Source organism: Cygnus olor, chromosome 1 (assembly GCF_009769625.2).
Source record: "Cygnus olor isolate bCygOlo1 chromosome 1, bCygOlo1.pri.v2, whole genome shotgun sequence".
Lineage (NCBI taxonomy): Eukaryota > Metazoa > Chordata > Aves > Anseriformes > Anatidae > Cygnus > Cygnus olor.
In genome coordinates, this window is record NC_049169.1 from 30207888 (window position 1) to 30230064 (window position 22177).

Consider the following 22177-nt stretch of genomic DNA (forward strand, 5'->3'; position numbering starts at 1 on the left):
ATATTTCATTTCTGGTTTATATACAAGAAAACCATTATTCAGAAGAAAACTCCCACTCCTTCTTGTTTTTACCGGTACATTTTTTGTACTCGATTCACTAAACTACCTACTCAATAAAGGTCCTTCAAAAAGCAAAATATATATTTTTGAGCAATAAATATGAATAATAAGAAGAGTAATATCTGACATCTGTCTTTAAATGTCAATGCTCTTATTATTACTTTGTCTAGCATAAAAGAATAACCTAAATTAATAGTTAGGTTATTCTAACCTAACTGTGGGCTGAAAGTGGGCTGAAACACTAAGCATGTATCTCAACTGCATAAAGTTTATGATCTAAATGTGATAAACTCATTCATTCAGCTCTATGAAAGGCATTTCAGTGATTTGGCTTCTTTCTAAAGCTTGTCGGGAAAGTCTCTCTTCTATGCCAATAACTCTTTACCAGTTCGCAAACTCATCTGTGGAGTGCATTGGGGAAAGATCCCATTACTTGAGCATATAGAATCATGAACTTGTTTCATATTCTGGTTTTCAGAATCATGATGCCAGTCTTCCATTTTCCAGTTCATTTAAAGAAAGGAAGAAAGAACTTTGTCACTACACACTAACAACATATTTACTTAGGCTTATTGACAGTTATTTTTAAGTAAGTCCTCTCTACAAGGTTTGTCTTTCTACTTACAAAGCTAATAAGCTATCAAGGTTATTGCACAACCTGATGACAAAACATTCTTTTCTGGTCCTTATGACAAAACTTCTCACTACACATATTCTTCACTGATGAAAATCTTGTTGTGGAAGTTTAATATTACACAATCATACACTCAATGCTCTTAGTACAAAACTGTAGTAATACTGCATGTCCCAGAACTACACATGGCATATAAGCATAACTGTTTAGTTTCTCTCTCTTAAACATTCTATTTCATCATAACATAAAGATAGGATATTTCTCAGCCTTGTAACCTCAGAGGTATTTCAGAAGCTGTTTCTCTAACAATTTTTGAAACTAATATATTCTTCTTGTACACCCACATATGAGGTTACCACAAGTATTTTTCTCACATTTAGAAGAATCACTATTTTGTCCACTCCCGTTCATTTCTCCAGTCTTCTTGCTTAATCTTCCCAGCTAATATTCAGAATATATTTTCTACCTTGCTGTCATGTTCTGACTCCTTATCTGCATCAAATTCTAACATATAATTTCCAATTTTCAGAAATATATCAGACTATCAGACTACTATCACAATGACATGGCACTTGAAGGCATTTAGCCATTGTATATTTTTATTTAAATATGTTCAAAAATCTGTAATGTTGCATATTATCTTAGCGATATGGGTTAGTGGAGGACTTCTTAGTGTTAGGTCAGAGGTTGTACTAGGTGAACATGGAGGTCTCTTCCAACCTAGGTGATTCTGTGATTCTGTGATATTTGAAAGCAGAAAAAGACCAGCTATTAAATGCAACTAAAAGATAAAAAGGAGAAAAAAAAAAAGTGATGGAAACTAGAACAGAACCCAGGAAACCTAAGTCTTACTTAACCTGAGACTTCAGCAATCCCATCAAACAATCTGCCAGCTCTTCAGAATTGCTCACCTTTGGAGATACATAACTTTGCCAGCTAGAGAGTTCTATATCTGTCAGAATTTATATTTCCCATATACTTTCAGAATGGGGGAGAGTGTTTTCTTTCTGCAGCCAGCTTCTTTCCATGATCCTTTCATGTGTAGCCAGAGAAGACCCTGGTCTTGCCCAAGTAACCAGACAATTCTCTCCAAGTCCAGGGTCAGGACTGTAACCATATTAGATGTGTTAATTTTTCATTATGATCATAGAAACATAGAATCATTTAGGTTGGAAAAGACCTCTAAGATCATCTAGTCCAACATTTAACCTAGCACCGTCAAGTTCACCATTAAACCATGTCACTAAGCTCTATATCTACATGTTTTTTTGAAGACCTCCAGGGACAGTGACTCAACTACTTCCCTAAGCAGCCTGTACCAATACCTCACAACCCTTTCGGTGAATATTTTTTTCTTAATATCCAATGACGCAGTAGTTAGGACTGGTGCTCAGAAATGGAAAGCCCTGGGCTCTGGTTCCTTGACACCGTCTAACAGATATTTGATATCCATCTTCTACACCCCAGAGAAGCACTTTACTAGAGTACTCCTTACCACAGTATGGGATACTCTATACAGGACCAACATGGTTGTTCTCTGAGTAAATGAGACACAAAAATTAAGCACTTTCTATAAATTGCTAGTCAGTCGAGGGAAGTGATTGTCCCGCTCCACTCTGCGCTGGTGCGGCCTCACCTCGAGTACCTGTGTACAGTTCTGGGCACCACAGTACAAAAGGGCATTAAACTACTGGAGAGTGTCCAGAGGAGGGCGACGAAGACGGTGAAGGGCCTAGAGGGGAAGACATATGAGGAGCGGCTGAGGTCACTTGGCCTGTTCAGCCTGGAGAAAACGAGGCTGAGGGGGGACCTCATCGCAGTCTACAACTTCCTTGCGAGGGGGAGTGGAGAGGCAGGTGACCTATTCTCCATTATCACCAGTGACAGGACCCACGGGAACTTTGTTAAGCTGAGGCAGGGGAAGTTTAGGCTGGACATCAGGAAGAGGTTCTTCACCGAAAGAGTGGTTGCACACTGGAACAGGCTCCCCAGTGAAGTAGTCACAGAACCAAGCCTGTCTGAATTTAAGAAGAGATTGGACTGTGCACTTAGTCACATGGTCTAAACTTTTGGGCAGACCTGTGCGGTACCAGGAGTTGGACTTGATGATCCTTGTGGGTGCCTTCCAACTCGGGATATTCTATGATTCTATGATTCTAAATTTCCCATATTAACAATGGAAGTAGTGGACATTTAACTGGCTTTGATTCTCCTTGGTGATACCTAAACTGTCTGCATAGATGATAGAGGTATGTATAGACAGAGGTATGTATAACGTGTATTGGTTCTTCTGTATCAACTACATACAGAAATTTCAGTGGTTATTTTGCACAAACTAGACTGTCCCAATCCCCAGCCTGAGTATATACCTTTGAAAATGTATAAAGATTAAACTAAAACAAGCCTTTTTTTTTTTTTTAATTCACAAGGAAATTCCATTTTGCCTAAATGAACATTTCTACTGATATGAATGCTTCAGTGTCAGCTGTTCATCCCGTAGTGTAGTAGCAACTACCTATTTTTTCTAAATACAAACGGTATAATAAATATAACTAAAATATTGTTTTGGTGTTCTCATGCTGGTCAATGATATGGTTAACCTTTGTTCACTGCTCCTGTGCTGGAAATGTACTTTATAGTACACACATCACAGAGCATAGATGGCCAGACTATGATCTTGATACACTCATCTCATTTTAATAGCCTTTGTAATTAATAGTACATGTAGAAAATTATAGTTGAGGAAGACAAACTAAAAGATAATAACTGATATTTAATTTATTCAAAAAGCAAACAACAGAATAGAAACAGATAATAGACAGCAGAGAAATAACTGCCAGGGATTTTCAGTTGTCCCTCACCTTCACGCTTACTCTCTCCTGTACAGACATCTTTTCACACAAAGACAATATCTTCTTGTTAAGTGGCACTTTGAGAGAAAATTTGCCTATTATTCTCTTTCCTTCTTCTCTGAAATGACAGTCATCTGGCAAGTACCAAGAGCTCATCAAGCTTTTCTAGGATCAATGTATTAAAAAATAAATTGCCACATCCAAGAAAGTATTAAAACAACGATGATTCAAAACAATGTGGTTAAAAATCATGACCTCTATACATCCTTGAATATGAGTATGTAAAGCGTATGTTTTCAAAGCACAGCTAAGCATCTGACAGTTTTTTAGTGTTACTCGTTCAACAACTTTGACATTCAATAATCTGTTTCAGTCAGCAGGTGGATCTGCCAAAAATCACAGGAGTGGAAATGGAAAGTGATCAATATCTTGTACTAATGACATTTATAACAGTATTATATACTTTCACAGACTTGTTTATAACAAGTAAATATGCATGTACATTTATAGAACCTTGTATATCACCTGAGATTTCAGGCTCTATTTTTATATAACATTGAAATGAAACTAAAATAGAAAATTAGAATCATAGAATATCCTGAGTTGGAAGGGACCCACAAGAATCATGAAGTCCAACTCCTGGCACCACACAGGTCTACCCCAAAATTCAGATCATATGACTGAGAGCATAGTCCAAACGATTCTTAAACTCTGACAGGCTTGGTTCTGTGACTACTTCCCTGGGGAGCCTGTTGCAGTGCGCAACAACCCTCTCATTGAAGAACCTTTTCCTGATGTCCAGCCTGAACCTCCCCTGTCACAGCTTGACTCCCTTCCCTCAGGTCCTATCACTGGTCACTAAAAAGAATAGATCAGTGACTGCCCCTCCACTCCCCCTTGTGAGGAAGCTGTAGACCGCGATGAGGTCTCCCCTCAGCCTCCTCTTTTCCAGGCTGAACAAGCCAAGTGACCTCAGCCGCTCCTCGCATGTCTTCCCCTATAGGCCCTTCACCATCTTTGTAGCTCTAAATTCAAACATGCAAAAGAAGTTCACAAATTCAGAAAGTTCTGCAGTTACAACAACAGCATTAACGATGGTTGAACAGTTATTACTAAACAAATACACATTTATAGGACTTTGTTCCTCTAAAGGTCCTATTAAGGCATGCCATCAGTGTTGTCACTTCCAGCAGCTCTGGGGATGGTGATTCCTCCTGTCTGGATGCTGGATCCCAGCTCAGGGCACCTGGGGACCTCAGGTCTGTGCCCAGGCTGAGATACTGCTGTTGCTTTTCTGTGTGCAGGCTCAACCTGTAGCAAGGCTGAGCATGTATCCCAGAGACACATACATTGACACACACATGGACATACACAGGGGACACCAACAAGGCCAGCTACATTTATGACCACAGACAAGATGCTGCCTTCAACAGCACCTACGGTTACAGGACTGATAAAAACACAGACAGCCAAATCCCCTTCCTCCTATTCAGTGGGTCAGGACTAAAGCCACTGAAGTCCTTCCAGCACGCGTACACCCAGGATAGAGAGGGAGATCATGCAGAGAGTTAAAAAGAGATTTAGTAAAACAGGACAGATTGTGGTGCTTGGGCACAGGGCTGTCAGTCAAGTGTACTGACCAGTCATGTTTTAGACAAGACCAGACCTTTTTATATTTCTTTCTGCCTGTTCCTCCTTTGTTTCTCCTCGGTTCCCTCCCCCTGTACTTCCTTCATCAGTCTCACCAAACACCTTCTTCAGTTCCAATATCCTGGACCCTTAAGTCTGCAATCTCATCGGTCACGAAGTCCCAGTTTGCTTACAGTTCCTTGATAGCTCATCATTTACTGTGACTGAGAAGGTTTGTTTCTTTTCCTTGTCTCAATTATGTTTGTCTGTCAGGTTTGTGTGTCTATGTGTCTGTGTGTTTTGTTTATTGTTTCCCCTTTCCCTTTGCACTGAAAAGGTCAGATATTCTTACTGACACAGACCTCTCACCTTCCACTTCCATTTGCAGATCCCACATACCCTGGCAGATCCTACTGGGGGAACCACTAAAGCTGGAAGGGTATCACTCTGGAGCATAAAAACTGAAATAACTGATTTAGACAGAACAGGCTGGGGTTCTTGATCCCGTCTTGTTTGATTAGAGGTATGATCCTCAATTATTAATGTAGTAACAATGAGAGGAAGCATACTACAATTATCCAAAGTAATTCAAATTCAAAGTTTTGCACTTTTTTTTTTCTCCTTAGTACAGCTCAGTATAAGTCAGTGAACTGACCTCTTTACAGCAATTTAGAAGCAGCTAGTACTTAATACCAAGGCTTCTGTAACCCCTAAAGGCATAACATTCAGGACATGGGAATTGTAACACCCTCCTTTTCCCCCTAAGGCAAACTCTGTCAAATTTGTTGATCTAAGATATGGGACAGTTAACAAGCTAGTAGATGAAGACTGTAGAGTAAAATGGGGTTCAGAAGGAATCAATATTTCTTCTAGATAACTAGAGCCAAGGCCAAGTCATACATTAAGCCAAACAATTCAAATATAAATATCAATATGCTGCCTGACAGGATGCCAATATATGTGCTTTAAAAGCAAAGGTATACAGCTTGGTCATATAATTAGGAATAAAGTACCAACAAACTAAAGGCACTTCTTAAAAGTACTGAAAATCTCTAAAAGCAGCAACTGACAGAAGCACTTGGGAGAGCAACTGTACAGGCAGAACATACTCAACTTCAGCTGAAGATCAGACTTTTCAGGATGCCTTCAGAATCTCACAGGATTGGATCCAAAAGCCTTATTATCTCCAGGACAGAAATAAATCAATACCAGCAACATTTGCAAGATTGAAACAGGTCACACTTAGCAGAGTAGATGGTATCATTTTAATGAGGAAAGAAAAGATCACAACCAAGATCCCTAAGAAAGGAGACAGTGAAAAGTCATTTGCAGCACAACGGATTTAATGACTTTCTCCTAATGAATGCTGTCAATATAAGACAGAGATTTGGTTTTCCCTGGAACTAAAACATTATGCGGTTTTTTAGACTCTCAGATTTTCCATGAGAAGAGAGAAATGAGAAAGATCCAATGAACTCTAGCAGACTTTTTGCTGGTATATCTATACTAAATGAAAAACTGTATAGTTACCCATACTAGGGCAGAAGCAACGTAAAACCCCAGCATAACCAATTGTCCATAGAATGACATGGCTTATAAGGTGTGTTTCACTTTTATCGTGCATCCTCTTGTACTGAGGAATTAAGGGAAAGAGTAAACCCTAGCACAGTATAAGTCAAGAGAGAACACCCTTCTGCCAGCATGAGGTAAAGAAGGCAGATGACTCATTTGAAACAAATATATCTACCACTACTCATTCACAATGTATTCTGCAGGACGTAAGGAAAATTCTATGAATCAGTGAGTAAAACAAATAATTTAAAAGCAAAAGCAACTGCTCAAAGTCTTTAGAAAAGAAAAAAAAATCCTTTAATTAGCGTGCCTTAATATTTAATTACTTTGCTGATTTAATACAGTTGTGTCTCGCTTACTTTAGCTGTGAGGAAGAGGAGAACTGGGTAAACTGGGTACAGTACTGGTAACAAGAGGAATCAAGCCAAAAACATAATGCTAACAGATTTAGTTGCACAGGTTTTTAACCAATTATTGCTCAAACCTACTGGGGTGATCACGTGACAGATTTTGATAAAGATTTTTTTTACAGTAAAAGTCACTGAACATTAGATTAGAATGTAGGCTCATTCACCATAAAATGGATTTCTAAGCAAGACAAAAGGGTTAAATTGATCTTTTAAGTACATTTTATATTTTAGAATCCTCTTGTTTACCTCTAAGACAAATGTTCAAATGCTAAGTGAGAGTTACAGACACATGCTTGAACATTTCAGAATCAATGCTTGTTCAAAACACTCCTAGCATTTCCCCACCTCTTCCCTGTAGTTTGCAAAGAATGGTGAAAAATTCATGACAATGTCTTTGGACTAGAAATGAAGATGCTGAAGGCTCCTTTGTCACTTAAAAATTTCAGCTACCACAGGATGAGAATGAAGTGTGTTGCTGGTAAACTAATCTGTTCTGGTACATCTGAGCTCAGGAGCACAAAGAGCCAGTTGGACCCTTGTCTAACTCTGCACAGAACCATTCCCTCCAGGGGAGTATTGAACCCATGACCCACTGTCCTGTACATAATGCCTCTATTCCCTCTGTGTTCTGTGTCTGCTCCCTTCTTCCCTCTTCAATGTCAAGAGGAAGAACTAATATTACTGCTTATAAACATTTCCTTTGTAGAGATATTCTAATGATTAAAACATGGAGCCATCAAATTGTAATACTTTTCCTCAATTTATAAAAATTACTGCACATCTTTGGACTTATTTGTTCAAGTGTAAGACAGGAATCAAGACTTTTACCTCACTTCACGAAGGGTTCGTTAATTGTCAGTTGCTGCGTGGCAGAAGAGACTGCAGCAGTTATACCTGAAGCAGCATAGCTCCTTCTGCTTTAAATTAATTTAGCAGTTATAACACATTCTGAGCTTCATCATTAAAGCTCTTGTCTTTGAAAAAAATGTTTTGTTGCTTTTTTTGTTTGTTTGTTTTTAATTAATTTAATGCAAACTTAGCATTTTTACTTCCAGGAAAAATAATCTAGTTGATTTTAAGCACATAGTACAGGCAAGAACTTTCTTGCAGAAAAGTAATGATTTTTTTTTTTGGCCATCTTTTAGGCAGAAATGGAGAGAAAAAGATGTAATTGATATGTAGAAAAATAAATATTTAAAACAGCCAGCCTTCTTGATTATCATTTTTACATAGAAAGATAACATATCTCAGAAATGTACAGGATGGTCCAGTTAACTATTTAGAACACATGTCCTTGTTATAGTTGTCAAATTCATGGTGAAAGTTTCTCTCCACTAGAGATTTGTACAAATCCTTGGAGTTTATGTACTATACCACAAAAGAAAAGGACTTGTATGAGTGTGTTTTATCTCAAGTATATTCCCATGAAGGAAATTGGCCTAAGATACCCTTTATTTATTTATTTATTTATTTATTCATTTATTTATTTTTATCTACAAATATAGCAGATGCATAATGAACAATACAGTTACATGAGCCTTAAAATATATGAGGCAATCACAGTGAACTCTACGGTATACAGTGTGTGGTCTCTCTCAGCTTTGTAGTGCAAAATATAACAGGAAGCCTATTCTACAAAGGCTTTTGGAGGGTTTCCATCCCACTTTGTTAGGAACTTCAAAGAAAAGATCCTTCCTAAAGATTCTTCCCCTTAAGGAGCTGCAAAATCTAGAAAAGCTTCAGATTCTGGGGAGTACCACTCCATCTTTTTACATTTGGTCTTTCTTTCTTTTCTATCTTTAAAAACAAACAAAAACAAATAAATAAAGACACACACACACACACACCCCTCCACCTGCTCCCCCTCCTACACAAACACATACAAAATCATATGCAACATTTATGATGACATAGATGTTAACTTCAGGTTAAGCTCTCAAATTTCAGATAGTGCCTGAGATACAGATTCTTGTGCATTCTTACCTAGCCTGTTAGGGGAACAAATGGTAAGATGTTTAGGAAACACCTTCATGCCTGTAGGACAGAGTTCAATTTCAGAATTCCTTTATTGCCAAGAGTAAATCACTTATAAATTTGAGTCATGTCACTTAACTTTATCTTGTCTCAAAGTTAGACATCTGGTCCAAACTGGAGGGAGCATTTTGGCTCTGCCTGAAGTTGAAGAGATGGATAGCTAAACATATAGCATGATTCATACCTTCTTAAAATAGTCACTTTTCACTGACTTGATGTAAGCCAGTTCTAAAACTACAAATTAAATTAAAAATAGCGACAGTTAGGCAAAGTTGTTTTAGGCTGTAAAATCCCCGTCCCATTTACTCTACAAAATCAAATGTGAAGCATTGCCTATACTTTGGGGAAAGAATACTGGAACTAAGAATATCTTAAGGTTTAAAAGATGTTCAGATATTTGTTTCTGGACGAATATGTGATTTTAACCGAGTCCCACTCATATTCCTTTTTTTTTTTTTTTTCTCAGAAAACATATATGTACAGAGGTTTCTGAATATTGTGATTTCTTTAGAGGTAAAGCATTATAGGAGTTCAACACTAATTCATATCCTGCAAGCCCATTATTTCTTTTATAGCTCCACTTCAGCCATTTCTGTTCCTCATATTCCTTCATCCTTCATGCCGCAGATCCATAAGTCATGGATCCTACAACATACCCTCTTCTGAAGGGCACATTTTCTTTTTTCTTTCCAGGATGCCTAATCACTCATGCACATCTCAGAAGAATCTGTGCAAAATGGAAAGACAGACACTGCACTGCTCTTAATGAAATTCAGAAGTTCTAAAAGTCTCAAAGTGTTACAGAAACTTGAAAGTAAATCTTGTTCATAATGCAGTAGTTCTAATAGCTGTACTCCTAAAGCTTAAAATCCACTGCCCATCATACTCCACTTTTTATGAGAATTCAGGAGAGTTCCAAAAATACTGAGTTGTAATAATACAGAATATGACTGCTTCAGTGGCCTGGGGGTGGCTTTCCAGATTTATTATTTTTTTAAATAATATCTTTAGATCCAATCATATTTATTCAATGATAACAACATTTCCAACATTTCAATTTTGAAGCTTTTAGTTCTTCAATAGTTAAAAAGCCCTAGAGAGAGAAAAAAAAAATTCTTCTAGAAAGGAAAAACATATTTATTCTACACTGACTGAACTCAGTTTATTGTGACTCTAACATTGAATTACAGCTTTGGGAGTTTATGAGTTTCTAACCTTAGTTTACTCCTAACCATTACATTCGCTGTTGAAAAGGTTTGGACACTTTTGATGGGAGCATTTGCAAGGTATTACTTGAACATTTCTTTCTGAACATTACCAGTGGTTTATTCAAATAGAAGAGGCAACAAGCTGAGCGATTAATATTATAGGAAGGCTGTCAGTCATAAGGTGCAAAATCCAGTCAGTACCTAGGCTCACTCCCACTTTATTTTTCTCAGTATCAAACATTTGGCTGCACGGCTTGAATTTTCTTTGTTAAACTGTGCAGAGAATTCAAAGAAAACTTGGAATAGTTTTCTTAGCATTTTCCTTTTGGTTTTAGAGTACCCAAAGAAAATGTCGTTGACATTTTTGTTGTCAGTTTCTGCATGGTTATGAAGTTTAATAGCTGATTCATTGAAGAAATTCTTTCTCATCAGGCATAAGAAAAAGAGCCAGAGAGAGACTGACTGCAGGAGTGTGAAAGTCCATGCTGTACAAACACGCTATTAATTTCTTTTCTGTATCACCCTCAATATGCTGTGATAGTGCTGCAGTTGTAATGAGAAAAATAGATGTTCTAAAATGTTGCTCCTTTTAGCTTCTGCACTTTGAAAGGTCACAATATAGAGAGAGTGAAAGATTTGCTTAGCACAAAATATAGTTTATTCTATAGTTTATTCTGCTTCACATTTCTGGAAATTCAGTTACTTGTAGACTGTTTCTGGCATAAAAGCTGCTGACATTCTGTGCTGCTTTCTTTTGTCATCTTCCTACCGAGCAGAATAGGCTTTTGATTCAGACTGCTACCTTTTCTGATTCTCAGAACAGTGAAGATTTGCAGTTTCTTCACCTGTCCTTATGCAGCAGAGTTACTAATCAACATTTCAACATGTCCTATCAACATGTGTCTATCACCTGGGAAATGTCACAGGAAAAAAGGTTTTAAAGAACAACCATGTGAAGGCCTAAATTCTCCATATTGCACACTTTCTGTTAGCTGAGAGTCAGAAGATAAAAATTATTGATGACACCATTCTGCATTAACTGAGGCGATAAGCTTAGATATCATTTTACATTAGTTATGAATATTGGGCTTTTAACCCTATTCAGCAAAATGGCAATGACACAAGGATGGTGCTACAGCTAGCGTAATTCACAAAGCTATATTCATTTCAATCTCCAATTTGCACCAGCTAGTGCAAATTTGGTCCTTTGGGGCTTATCATATAATGATGACATGGAGAGCAGTAATCTAAAGAACAGTACTGGATGTGAGATAAGGTGTGTTTTAAGTCATCTGCTTTCAGCACTGCTAAGACACTCCTGGAATACTGTATAGAGTGACAGTCTTTCACAGTTAAAAGGTAATCATGAAGTAAACAAGCAGAAAGAAAAAGAACAAACATATTTAGGGATGAAAGCTGGGAGTTATCTAACAAGCTCATACACAAAGAGAAAATGTTCACAACCTGAACTTTATCCTTTGGGGAAAACGGTTTAAGAGCAATAGAGGTGTATTTAAGGACAACCAAATATGTAGGAAAGAAATGTAGGGCTGAAGTAGAGAAAAGCAAAACTAAATTGGAGAGGAGGCTATGGACAACAAGAAATTCCACATTGAGGTTGTATCAGTAGAAAACTACATGAAAAGATTCAGGCACATATTTTAAAGCTTGACTGACATGTCTTGGTGGGCAACTGAACTACAGATTTTATTGGAAGAGTAAATAAAGAATGTAAAGTAACTTTCAATAATCTTTCAAAGTCACAGTGTTGTGATGTGTGGAGTACTATTAAAACCTTGAGTTTTACTGGTCAGATCTTGCACTTTAAAAATGTGAACAAAACCCACCTAATATAATATTTCTTACATTTTACCCCTAACAAAACCTCCCCCTGGCATTGTTTCCTACGGGAAATCTCTCTCTCTCTCTCTCTCTCCCCCCGCCCCCCCCCCCCCCCCCCCCCCCCCCCAACTAGATGAAACTGATATAGAAATTGATAGATTTTTTTTTTTTCCCCCCAGAAAACCGTTGGTGTTCTTCAGAGATTCTATCATCAGGCTTCTGAAAGCAAAGATGAGAATTCTGGTCAAGAACAAAATCTACTGACTATAGCCATTTGATGAGTGTTTTACAGAAAATGCAGGTTAAGGTCTCTGTTCAATATTAGACAGTTCTGTGAGCCAGCAAGACAAGTGATTCCCCACCTATTAAAGTTATTAACTACTCTGAGGTAGACTTGGTCCCCTTTCCCATGAAAATTTTAAAACTGTCCAGACATCTTTTGCTCCAGTGTAAAAGGAAAACAAATGTTAAAAACTCATTTTTGTCTCATGAACTGCTCTTGTTTTGCTTAGGCTCTTCTATGAGCACAGAGTCAGTAAAATGAGATAAAAAAAAAAAAAAAAGTAGCAGCTAAGACACCATGAGCAATGACAAGTATGGAGAGGAAAAGACAAAGGAATTGGTTCACGCCTGGCTTTATCTGGATTCCTTGTTAAGGAATAGCTTTTTAAACTGGATTTAGAGCTTGTGAACAGCAGAACACCAATAGCCCAGGACAATTAAATTAATTCCTTGGACCCAAACCAAAGCCAATTAAAAACAAAAGAAAACTTCCATGTATTCCAATGAGATCTTTTATCCTCAAATTAGATAAAATTTTGCCCCAGTTGGTAACAGGCTTTAAGTTCCTGAGATTTAATTCCATTACTCCACAGGTGATAACCTAAATCCACTGATGGGATTGGTTTTATTCAAGTTTGTTATTGTTGTTGTTGTTTGTTTTCATCTTTGGTTGTATAACATTGATAGTATAATTTATGATACGTATGAAATAACTGTGCTAAAATTCACATCTGATTTTCTTTAGGACTTGCTAATACATGATTAGATTGGACTAAGGAAACCCGAATATTTCCATTTCTGAAATACTGAATATGTGGGTTATTCACCCATATGTACAGGCATACTATGTTAGCGTGTTCATGTTCACCAGGAAACCAGTACTACAAAGCCTGAGGTTGCCATTCCTTGGAAGCTTCTCTTCTGAGTGTTTTTCAAATCCTTTTATTCTGTGGGAGAAAGCGGGTTCCTTTCATCTCTGCTAGAATTACAACTTAAGTGTAGAAAAGGCAGTCTCTGTGCCTCACTTCACATACTCCTACTGTTACATACCCTAAATAGACCTTTCCTTCCACCCTACTATTCAGGCTGAATAACATTGTAAGTGTGTAGTGGGTTTACATGACAAGGTTCTGGTAGCGGGGGGTTGCAGGGGTGGCTTCTCTAAGAAGAATCCAGAAGCTGCCCCATATTAGATAAGTGCCAGTTTCAGCAGGCTCCAAAGGGACCCGCCGCTGGCCAGAGCCAAGCCAATAAGTAACGTTGTTTGTGCATCTGGGAGAGCAGACTGAATAAAGGGGAAAAACAAACAAACAAACAACAACAAAAAAAAAAAAAAAAAAAAAAAAAAAAAAAAAAAAAAAGAAAGAAACCTGCTGTACAACAGCAGCTGGGAAAGTGAGGAGTGAGAACCAGCCCTGCAGACACCCAGGTCAGTGCAGCAGGAGGGCAGGAGGTGCTCCAGGTGCTGAAGTTCCCGTGCGGCCTATAGAGAGGCCCCTGGTGTAGCAGGCTGTCCCCCTGCAGCCCATGGGTCCCACATGGAGCAGATCTCCACGCTGCAGCCTGTGGAGGAGCCCCCGGTGGAGCAGGTGGATGTGGCCTGGAGGAGGCTGCGGCCCACGGAGAGTCCCCGCAGGAGCAGGCCCCGGGCCGGAGCTGCAGCCTGTGGAGAGGAGCCCACGCAGGAGCAGGGTGTCTGCGGGGAGCTACCGCCCGTGGGGGACCCGTGCTGGGGCAGTTTGCTCCTTGGGGATGGACCCCGTGGTACGGAGCCATGTGGGAGCAGTTCTTGAAGAGCTGCTGCCTGTGGGAAGCCCGCTCAGGCTCAGTTGGGAAAGGACGGCATCCCGTGGGAGGGACCTCACGTGGAGCAGGGGCAGAGAGTGACCGTGAAGGAGCGGCGGAGATGAAGGTTAGGGGCTTACTGCAGCCCTCATTCCCCCTTCCCCTGCGCCATTCGGGGGGAGTACATAGAAGAGGGTGTATGGGGGGAAGGTGTTTTTAGGTTGTTTTCTTTTTTTCTCACTTCTCTAGTTTGTTGGTAATAGGTAATAAATTACATTAATCTCCATATGCTGAGTCTGTTTTGCCCATCATGATAATTGTTGAGTGATCTCCGTGTCCTTATCTCAACCCTTGAGCCCTTTGCATCACATTTTCTTCCCCTTTCCCTTTGAGGAGGGGGGGAGTGAGAGAGTGGTTGTGGTGGAGCTCAGCTGCCCACTTGAGTAAAACCACCACAAAGTGATAATGGCAAGACTGGATCTAAGTTGCTAGACATATACATATGCTAGTCTTCGAAAAAGTGATACGATGCAACAGTTGTGTAAATTCAGCATAAAGAAGGAAATTTCCTCATTCTAGGAAAAAAAAAAAAAAAAAGAAGTCATCTCATTAACCTTCCAAACACTTTAATGACATCTATTAATTGTTAGCTTCGGTGAGGAAACTGTAGGCAAATCAGTGAGAGAAAGCATCAGGGTAGCACAGTATGTTATGGAGCTTGATGGAGAAGAACACATATTTTCCCATTCCCCTTTAGTTATTTTAAAAATGAGCGACACCCAAATTAAACTTCTCTTGTGAAGTTGCCTCCAGAAGAAAAGAAGAAAAATAGTTTTCCATCAATGGGAAACAGCACCAAATCATATAACCCCTTTGTTTTGCTGTATATTTACATGGACTGGGAGCAAGGAGTGGTGGGGACTGCCAACAAGATAGGCAGAACAGGGTCTCACTAGACAGGACCCATCCCAAACACCTCTGACATTGGACCCTGCTCTGTCTGTCCCCAGCCAGGAAGCAGGGCAGGCTGGGGGGCAGCCAGGAGCAGCCCCAGCCTGCAGCATCAGGCACATCTGTGAGGAAGGGGATGGGTATTGTGGCTTAACCCTGGCAGGCAGCTCAGCCCTACACAGGTGCTCGCTCACTTTCCCCAGGTGGGCTGGGTGGGAGAATCAGAAAGATAAAAGTTCAAGAACTCATGGGCTGATATAAAGACAGTTTCCTAGGTAAAGCAAGAGCTGCGTCCACAAGCAAAGTCAAACAAAGAATCTGTTTGCTGCTTCCCATTGGCAGGCAGGTGTTCAGCCACTTCCAGGACAGCAGTGCTCATCACATATGACAGTTTCTTGGGAAGACAAATACTATCACTCTCAATGTCCCCCCCTTCCTCCTTCTTTACCCCAGCTTTTATTGCTGAGCATGACACCACATGGTATGGGATGACCCTTTGTTCAGTCTGAGTTGGCTGTTCTGGTTCTGTCCTCTCCAGCTCCTTGTGCACCCCCAGCCTCCTCACTGGCAGGGCAGCCCATGAAGCTCAAAAGCCCTTGGCTCGTTGTAAGCCTTGCTCTGAAACAACTACTGTGTGAAAAAACATTGGTGTGTTATTGCCACTATTTTCATCAAAAATTCAAACACGACATTGTGTGAGCCTCTACAAAGAAAATTAACTCCACCCCAGCCAAAGCCATGACAATAGGCTGAGGCCAGGATGGGACGTTGGGATCTGGATCATGGAGTGCTTGGCCAAACATGGCTATGATACTCTGGCTCTTTCCATCTCTCCCCAGTAGCTTTTATCAGTGAACTTGCCTTGAAAAAAAAAATAGCAAAACTCCTAAAATGAGGGCAAGTGCTCTCAGGGCCCTATATCAAATGAAGTACCATTTCCTTGGCTGAGGTGCTTTGTCCTGCGTGCAGGCAGTTACAGATTTGACAAGTATCCTGCAGAACTGTCTGCACAAGCCCTAAGCAGGCTCAAATCCTGAATAAGAAATTAATTTACTAAAGTAGTTCTATCTCATAAATAGAAAATGGTGGGGCTGTTTCCTAAGAGACAGTATTAAGATTTTCAGTGTAATAGCAGCCAGAATTTGAATAGCTAGACAGGTCTATTTTTTTTTCCTCTGCTTTTATATTTATTTAATATTGTATGTTTAGCTTAATGGTGCAAAACATTTTTATTCAGGATTTCAGTAGGGTAATGTGGGTGGCTCTGATCCTTCTACATGCTGAACATGTGCTGTTTGGATCTGACTTTGCATTGTGTTTCACCTGAGATGCTCTGCAACAGAGTTTTAATAAAATGAGAAAGAAACAAGAATATTTTACCTTTAAGCACATTATTGGTTCTTATTCTTCTGCCTTTAAATCCTACGGAGTACTCAAGATAATACAAGATCATATTTAGTCTTACAGTGTGCTGATCCATAAACAATATTAGGCCACAGCTAAGCCGACTCTTGCCAAGGATCTCTCTTTAAAAATATTCAGGCTTTTATATAGATACAACCAGACATACCCAGACACTGGTACTAACCAAGTAAGCCCTGGGAGTGAATACCAACTCCCAGGAAGGCTTTTTTTTTTTTTTTTGGTTTATTGGGGTTTTGATTTCTATTGTTTCCATGCAAGTATAGACTGTTTCATAGGAAAGAAAACTGTGTGAGAATTCCTACTGCAAATCCCTGTCCCTGTCTGCTCTGTGTAAATTAAAGAGCAGCATGAAAGCTGCATTTTTTAAATGTCAAAGTACATTGTTAAAATGCTAATATAATGGAGCAGAAAGTGACAGAGGTAGGGAATGTGGGAGAGTGAAGGTTGCAAATACCTGCTTCAAAACACAGGTGGGAGTTCAAATCTGTGGTGTTCGAAATTGTCTTTTTAAAGCACATCATTTTTCTCAGTACATAAAAACAAGCAGACAGAGGTTTAATATCTCTTTGTAAATACACACTGACACTAAGAAAAAATCTGTCCATCTCTGGCAGAAAAATTCATATAGTACTTATTGGCTTCTGCATTGGCTTTTCTAATTAAAAGGCCATTCAACCATGAAATGTCTTGTGAGACTGATATTGGTGGCAGTGATCGCAGAATGGGTTTTGCTGTCCTCCTGAGTTGTGTGAATCCAGACAGTGGTAACTGGAGAGAGCAGCAGGGCACTCCCTAGGAGCATGGTCAGGTACTGCTTTGAGTGTTTCTGTTCTCCAGCTTAACTTGTCATCTTCTTTCCCACCCATGGTGGGTTGAGATAGTGCAAGCTTGTCTGGTAAAGCACTATGGCTGTGCTACTAAAGCACTTTTCACATACTTCCTTTGGTTTCCCATCCCATACCACCCGCTGTTCCCCACAACCCTTTTCGGCATTATATCCTTAGGTTTACTCTTTTGTTACTGCCGCACTTGATTGCTTCCCCTTCCACGTTGGACTGTTTCTAGCTTTGCTTTCTCATTTTTCCAGTTTAATCCCCTTCCCTACCCATGCACACACATTTCCACTGCAGTAAACATGCTTGTCATCTTCTTCACTCTTCCAGTGACGTCCCAATTGTGATGCTCCCTCCTTTCCCACTCCATTTTATCATCTGCACACATCTTATTAGTTCAATCACCACTCAGAATATTATTCCCATGTCTCTCTCCTTCCTCTCCATATTCTTTCTTGATATCTCTAAAATGGTCATTGCATACCCAACACCAACCACATTCTGTCTTGTTCCCTCCCAGCTTGTGGCCTCCAGATATTTCGTTGCCTTTGCTTGCCTCTGAAGGTGCTGTCATATATCAAGCTATCTCTTTTTCTTACGGTCTTTGTTTGGATCATAATTTGGGTGGAGGTTTCAGGATATTCATCTCCTGTTTCTGCTGCTTTTAGTTCCTGTCTGCACATTCCTTCTCCTCTGTTGAACAGCACTTCGCACAGTAGTTTCCTCTTCCTCTACTGACTTTCAAATTCATCTCCAATGAACTTGATTTCCCTTCATGCTTAGCCAGAAGCTGTATCCTTTCTTTCCCCTTGTCTGTCACCCTGATTCAATTTTCTTATTCCTCCAAATTGTATTTTCACTAGCTTAGCACATTTTGATTTTCAAGGCTTTTTCTAGGAAGTTTAGCATCTTTTATTTGCAGTCAGAACATCGATGAAGGAAGCCAGAATGGATACTTTTTAGGCAGGATCAACTGCTCTATTCAGGGAAAAAAAAAAAAAAAAAAGTAGCTCAAAGGTTATTTTCATGACATTGAATGCTTAATTCTGTAAAGCTTTGGCTCTCAGCAAAAGAACATGATAAAGCATCTGGCTCTCCCTTGTATACTACACATATAAAGAATTGGAAAGCTGGCCACGTCTTGTACAACACCTCCAATGCCTCTTGTTCAAAGAGATAAAAGGGTATATGGACACAGTTCTATTAATGCTTTGTGCCATTTAGGTCTTTTCTTACATTATACTATTGTATGATCATGGAAGTTTGTTCACCTCAAATCTCATGACTATGTGTTTCTTGATGTTAAGTCTCAATGTTATTAATTTAGTGAGAGTTTTATTTGCAAAGAAGTCATCTTCAAACTTTTATCTGTTCCTCTGAATGACAGCTACTGATATTAGCACTACTGAATGAAACAATGTGCCAAGAAAACCCTTTGATCCAGTTATCAGTAGCTAATGCTTTTCTTTATCAGAAAAACAAAACAAGTTCCTATATCACTGATTAAAAACTTCCCTGCTCTCAGTACCCAAACAACTTTCTTTGAGAGGACTCCAAATAAGCCACAGCTTTGAGGTGGAGATGCCTGCAGCTTTTTATTAACGTGAGCACACTACAACTAACAAAATCATGTTCTCTGTATCTAAACTTACATTTTACTAGAACACAAAAACAAAGGAAAAAAGTAAGTTTTTTAAGACAAAACAATCAATTCTACAGAGGAGACAGATTAAAATAAAGGGAAACATCTCTCTTAATCACCAGAGTTAATCACTCTATCTGTGCCAGGCACACATTTTCCTGTAGTTCTTTTTTCCAGTGGCCATCCAGCTTGTACCAAAACAAGCATGCCTTAGGGAGGTGCAGTATTTCCTCACAAGAGTCACCAAGGACTCCAGATTGCAGCCAGCACTACAAAGCAAATAGGCAGCTTTTCTGTCTGGTGCTGAGCCACAACCTAATTAGTACTGCATGATGCACAATAATATAGCCAGTATGTAGAAAGTAAACATATTCAACAGTACTTCCATCCACTATGCAGAACAGTGGTGGTTCAGTGCATCTATAAGTCCATGAATTATTAGGATGTGATATTTGTAGATTGTTCTATGATATATATTTGTGCAACAGCTGTGTGGTATTCTGGCAGCTATGCTCTTCTTTCTAAAAGAGATCCAAAGGGAGTCTGTGGTTGTCACAGATCTGTTTGTGCAGGGCTAAGATCCATTTTTCCTGCTGGTTTATTCCACCACCAACCAAAACTCCAGATGGAGGGGAGGCTTCACACCTCACAAGCACAGTTTTGTTTTCTTGATCAAATATGCCAGGTATCATGTTCATTTAAAATTGAGGGACATGGTTCAAAAACTAAGTATCTCTGAAAGTATCTTTCCTCCACTTTGAACATAACACCAGCAAAGAAAAAAGGACGAGGAAGGGCATGCCTCTGGTAGGGTGTTCTAGAAGAAGAAAACCCTCCCTAGCATACATTAGCTTGTTTACGAGTCTATCATTAAGAGTCATTAGCTGTCTGCCACATGCTCCAACAAGTGTTTGGAGCTTGCTTCTGAGGGATAAACAAACACAGAGCTGAAAATCAAGCAGAGAATAATTTTCTCATGGACAGTGTGTTCACAGTCACTGTGGAGAGAGTCAATAGAACCTTGCAAATGATTTTTCTGAAATATGGAGGCAGATGAATTAACAAAACAGAGTAGTTAATCAAAATTCCAGCTATAGCAGAACATCTGTTAGAAAAGTCTCTAGTTGTTGAATTTAAAATTTTTTCAGTAAACATGTCTTTTCCTTCCTTGTTCTTCATAGAAATAATGCAAATTTTAAAATAATAGCAGTAATAGGAATAACAGACAGAATAAACCAAAAGAAAAAAAAAACAGCTTTCCTGATGTACTGAGAGAATGAGAGTGTCCAGTGTCACAAGTCAGGGGAATGAAAATATGAATATAGGAAAGAAAAAAAAATAAATATCCAATTTGTATTTGAAAAGGTAAGAGAGAAGCTAAAAAGAGTAGAAGGTTTTTTCCAGGGCACCAGACGTGCAGAGAAGGTGGCCCTCCTACTAGCAGCAAACGGTCCAGTTGCAAAAAAGAAGATGAGTAACAGATGAGGATTCTGGAGAGTTACACTATTGCTCGTATTGCGTTCGTACACAGATATTACTATATTACCAGTTTATTCACAGAAATTGTACAGGATTAAATAAAATCGCGGAAACAAAAAAACAGCCTCTGATATTAAAAAAAAAAAAAAAAAAAGATGAAGGAAAGCAACTTACCAAAGACATATATGCAAGAGCCACACTATAAACAGATTCTATGGGAAATGATATAGTGAAATTAATATAATGACCTTCTTTAAGATGAGAAAAAATAATCAAGGAATAAAACAAATGTTCCCTTCACATGTGCTAGAGTGTAAGTTAACACTAAGTTAACACTCATACTTTGTTTTATTCTATCCAAAATATATAGAATATTCTATTATATATATATATGCAACTACTTTAAGCACGAACATAACTGCATTGTTACTACAATATCTCCCGTTCTGTGCTACTGCAATCATATGCTGTAATGAAAAAACAGACTGTTTCAACCTCTACAAAGACACTATCAAATCACTTAAATCTTGGCTGCTGGCTGTGTGTGTTGGCTCGGCACTATCTTTTTGCCTCAGCAAAATTGATCAAGAAAATACATGGTGGCATTAGATGCCCTGTCTACATGTCAATAAAAACAAAGTAGGAACAAAGTAGGAACAGTAGGATTTTATATGATGAATCATAATCAAGATAGCAACAATTTTCAAGAGCACGCACCCAAAAAATATTCCCTAAGATATTTGTAACTATCCTTATATAGAATAAAAGTCTTGTTCAATTTTATTTGGAAACTTATGAAGTCAAATAACTTTCCTTTACTTTACAGATGCTAAGCTCTATGAACCAATAAAATGTCTGAAAAAATCAAGACTTCTGTAAATACCTTAAAATAACATGATAAATAAGGAAATGAGATTCTTAAGAAATAAAAATGTTTTCACTTGTCGGTTATTTATTTCTAGTCAATGTATTCCTATGAACAGTGTGCCAAAACTGATCATAGCATAACTGATAACTTTTGGATACAAGATAAAATTCAGGAGACTAATTAGTTTAAAATACTGTTGAATGTATATGCTAAGGTAACAAGATGCATAAAAACAGCAGTGCAAAGCAGAGTCTGAAAAAGCCATGCTAATCAATATAGTGTGTGGAAGGATCAAGAAGGATAAAGTCAAAACAAAATTTGTGCTGGAAAAGGTCTTATACAAACGCATATAATTCCAAAAATAGAAGGACTACAGAGAGTTATTGGCAGCCCCAAATCAATTTGTTGAAATGTTCCCATTTGTTTTAAGGTTAACTCAGTATGGAAACCATTTTAATCCCAGTTCTCCATTCATAGCCATGAAGTGTCACACAAGCAAGATCTCACTTTATTTAAAAAAAAAGAAAAAAAAAAAGTTTTCTTGAAACTGCTTAAAGTACAAAAAAAGTTAACAAGGCTCCAGTGACTTAAGGACTTAAGGTAAACTACCAATACCTGTTCTTTACCAAATTGTATTAATTTATGAGAATGGCACAGGTATTTTCTACAGT